We start from the raw sequence: 4,396 nt of genomic DNA on the forward strand, positions 1-4,396 counted from the left end.
CGGCTCGTGGCGGCTTTCGGACGGCGGAGCGGGGAGTTCGGAGGGAAGGGGCCACGGCCGTGCGGCCGCGCTGCAGGGGTGCACCTGTCTGACCCGCCTGCTGGCTTCCCTGTTCTGAGGCTTTCTGCACCTGCCAAAAACTTGGCTTTCCTCCCTAAGGCTTTCGGATGTATATACGTATATCTCTGTACACAAAGTTCCCAAGCGAGTCCTTTAAATAAACAAAGAAAAGGGTTAATTCAGTAACCGCTGGCGTTAGACATTCTTCCCGCTACTGGCTCTGTCTGGCCTATTAGCACAGCCCGGCACCGGCTGACTCCAGGACAGGAGCGCTGGACGACTCGTAGTCAGGGCGCAGCGATGTGCGGGACCACGAGCAGAGCCGCACACAGGGGCGGGCGTTTTCCTTAGCGAGCTGATGCTAGCAGCACACAGACAGCTCGTCTTCCAACTTCCATGCGAGAAAGCCTCGTGTTATGAAAGAACAAAAGCCTTAACAAAAGGAAAAACGTTTTCTCGAAGTCGGCAGTTGTCTCTATTGCAAAACGACCGTCTCGGCAGCCTTTCTGTGTGTTATTTTATAACCATTGTCCTGAAAACCACTATGAGTCAAAGCCTATTCAAGCGAGGGAAAGTGACATAACCGCTGGTTACCAGTAGCGATGCGACGACAATCTCTCTATCGGGGATACGCCAGCAGTATTTACACAGTTACATATCAGACACTTAAAGAGATAAGGGTTGTGGTAGAAGGGGAGGTTTGCTAACAGCGCATGAATTCAGGATAGGGAATGGAAATAGATTATCATAGAAAATGTAATCAGATTTGTGTTCTGAAAGGAAGTTCCACAGCTTCTGTTTACAGCACGTGAAAAGACACGCAGGGCTGGCTGGCGGTCTGATTGCTCAGCACAGGATGGGCTCAGAGGAAAGGGCAGCAGTGGTGCCTGCAAACTGCTAGTGGTGGGAGCTGTCTGCTTCTGAGGCTCACAGAGCCACAGATCTTTATCCAAAGCCCAAGATCACTGAAGATCTCGTTGTGGATGGCCCATGGGCAACAGGACCGCTCAGGAGAAACCAGCAAGCTCTGCCTCTGCTAGCTCCTGGTGCGTGTTGTTTGATGAATGCGAGTATTGCGTGGGGCGTGCCAGGTGCAGAGTGAACATTACAGCCACTAACTTAACAATTCTTTAAAGCCAAGGCGCTGCTTTACTTCTCAGCTGCACACCACTATAGAACACCTTGCTCCAACAGCCAGCTCAGCTCCACAGGGGCTGCCCTAGTGAAGACAGCTGCATATGCTGCTTTTGTTCTGTCGTATGTTACATTCTGAAAGCATGGAGTTTTCCTATACTCACATACATAAATATCTGTGGATTTGGAACAGCAGTAGGGCTGCAAACCCCTCCCTACCTGCATTGCTTGGGAGATTGGGAGCTGATTAATCTTTCACTTAAACAGAAGTTACAGCTAGGAGGTGACTCACTCCGCAGAAGCACATCTCCTTTTTATGATTTTTCTACAAAGGGAGATTTAATTTCTTCCTTTTAATGACAATGAGCACAATACTGGTTTCCTTCCAGCAGTTAATGGCTGGCGGAACAGTGTAAGAGCACGACTACATTCTTCAGCCCTCTTCTGGAGCTATAATCTGCATCACACTCTGAGACCACAAAACCATTGAGCAATCCTGTTTCGTTCCCTTCCCATACACAACTACCCTAAATGTGACATTCTGACCCGCCATCCTTCCTGACAGAGCTCCTTCTCTGCTGGCAGCAGGGATGTTAAAAGCCATGTAACAAATAAAGGTGTTTTATACACAAGTGCTCTCACACTCTGCAATAGTCCATAAGTGAGAACAGTTTTGGACTGATAGCTTAGCCAATTGAAAAGAGGAGGCCTAACATTCCCTATGCAATAAAGCTGTAAAGGGGAATTTACTATGGTCACTTGCCATGGTGAGAAACATCACTAGAATTAAGATATTAAATACATCCAGCAGTTTAAAGAAATGGATGGCACCATCAAATAAAAAGACAAACAGAACAACCCACCAACCCCAGGGGTTTATTTTTTTCAGGGAAAACTACGGATATAAGCCAGGAAAAGTCCTTGTCACCTCTTGATCAAGTGATCAGCTTGACAAGACTTTGGAATGCACATAGCAAGTATCCCATTCAAACTGGATCTTTCCCTGTGTGATAAAGAATGAGGGATTCACACCGTGTCCCTGGAATGCAACCAAACCTAAAGCAAGCTGGGTAAAATCAGTTCAGCTCAGACATACCCAGTGTTTTAGAAGGTTATTTTTATTCTGTAATGAAATGACAATGCTCCCATGTGAAGTTCAGTGGAATTCAAATTCCAGAACATTTTGGTACCAAATCGAGATGTTTCAAAGTTGAACAAATATTTAATACATAATTCACCAATTGGAAGGCTTATTTGATCAAAACTGAGGGACAATCTGCCAGCCATTCTCACCAGCCAATTTGGTGAAAAGATCATCTGTCAAAAGCAAAGCTCAAATTAGCTCCTTTTGTACATAAGAAAAGCTCAAATGTTTAAGTACCTGTTAGTGTGCACAGCAAACAGCCAATAACAGCAAACTCCTGCATACTGTGCAGCAAGACAAAGGAGACTGCAAGGTCCATCATCCCTTCCAGAGAACACGAGCATGCAGGCAGGAAGCAGGTCCATTTCTGGTGCACACATACCACTGCTGTCACAGGAGAACCACCAAACAAATATATTGTATCTAGAATGCAAAAGTATATATTGATTCTCCTATGCTGCCCAATAAAAATGTACTTTGCAGATGTCTTGAGCGGTAGAATGCATTGTACACTCACACAGTGTTCCATTTGTCTTGAAAGACTTCGCTAATAGCCTCAGTGGAGGTACATTCTCCAGCTCAAAACCACATAAATGTAATCATTTAAAAGGACAAAGTTACAAGAAAATGTTTTGTTTCACACTTTGTGATAATGTGATTCCAGTGAAAAGTAGAACTTCACGAAGCGAAACCAAAAAGCAAACACCAAATTAATGCAATCTGCAGTCCTCCTGAAGTTGTAGGGGCTAATTTGTTTTTATTTGCTTTGGCGTGAGCTGCACAGAGCAGTAAAGGTACGTGAATCAAACTGGGAAATTGATGAGTGGCCTACAAAGACAGCAAACAGAACACATGGCTTTTGAACAGTTTGACATCACAACATGCTTATGTGAACCTACAGGACACTTCATGTACAGGTTTGATAGGCTTTCAGGATCGTGACTATTGAGCTGTCTGTACATTGGTATGGACTGTCATCAAAGGAGGCTCGACTTAAAAAGCAGGACAATAATATCTTCTGGCTGTTGTGGTTTGTAAAATCCAAGAGCCAAGTTATCCTTTCCTACAAAAACACCTGTGGAAGTGTAAAAGTCCTCCTGAATCCATGATGCCATATTCAGTAGCTTTTTTTTTTTTTTTTTTTTTTTTTTTTTTTTTTTTTTCCTCCAGGAATGAGGGCGATAACAGCAAGTTCTACACAAAACAAACAAGAGAAGTAGGGGTGGCACTACTGAGATAGGCATCCTCAGCAAGCAGCTAGAAAATCCAGTGCTTGACAATGGTAGTGGTATGTGTGTTCTAAACTACCTGTGACAGGTGGGTAAACCCTGTGAGCTATGCTCTTTAGCTGTTCAGTCTCCATGTCCTTATTCTTGGAGGAAAACTCTTTCAGGCACTGACTCAGGAATGCACCCCTCCTCAGCAAAGCCCTTAGGGACATATTTGTGGTCCCATTGAGTTTAAATGAGACTTAAAACACATGCTTCCAGTTAGGGGAGTTCTTTCAAGCATTACAAATGGAGCAATGGAGCCTCCAGCCCAGTCTCGACTATTTTACTGACCTGGGTATTGTTTGGATATACTTTCACTTCTGACTTTCATCCCAGGGACTGTATACAGCCTCCTCATCCTGGGGTCTGGCTTGTGCTGCTAAGAAGTATATAAGCTGTAGTGATCTACAAGGCTCCTGTCTTCTGCTGCTGGGTATCATCACCCTGCCAGGGGTTTCTGCCCTGTAATAAGTCTCAGACAATTCAGCTGACAAACATGGGAAATACATGAAACAAAGCAGGCATTCTCACTTAGAAATCTACAAGATTACTCCTGTTTAGTGCATACTGATCATCCAGGTAAAGACTTAGATTACACATTTCCCCTTTTGCAGTTCCACTGAATTAGTTCACTCCATACTTCTTCCTTGATCCCCAGACTCCCACTTTTCTTCAAAATTAGCTTTTAAATACATGTACCTACACTTGAGTCACTTAGCAAGAAGTCAGACAGCAATTTTACTTATGCCAAACTCGAAGTCACATTTGTCATACTACAACACAACAG

Source organism: Meleagris gallopavo, chromosome 9 (assembly GCF_905368555.1).
Source record: "Meleagris gallopavo chromosome 9, MGAL_WU_HG_1.1, whole genome shotgun sequence".
In the NCBI taxonomy this organism is placed as follows: Eukaryota; Metazoa; Chordata; class Aves; order Galliformes; family Phasianidae; genus Meleagris; species Meleagris gallopavo.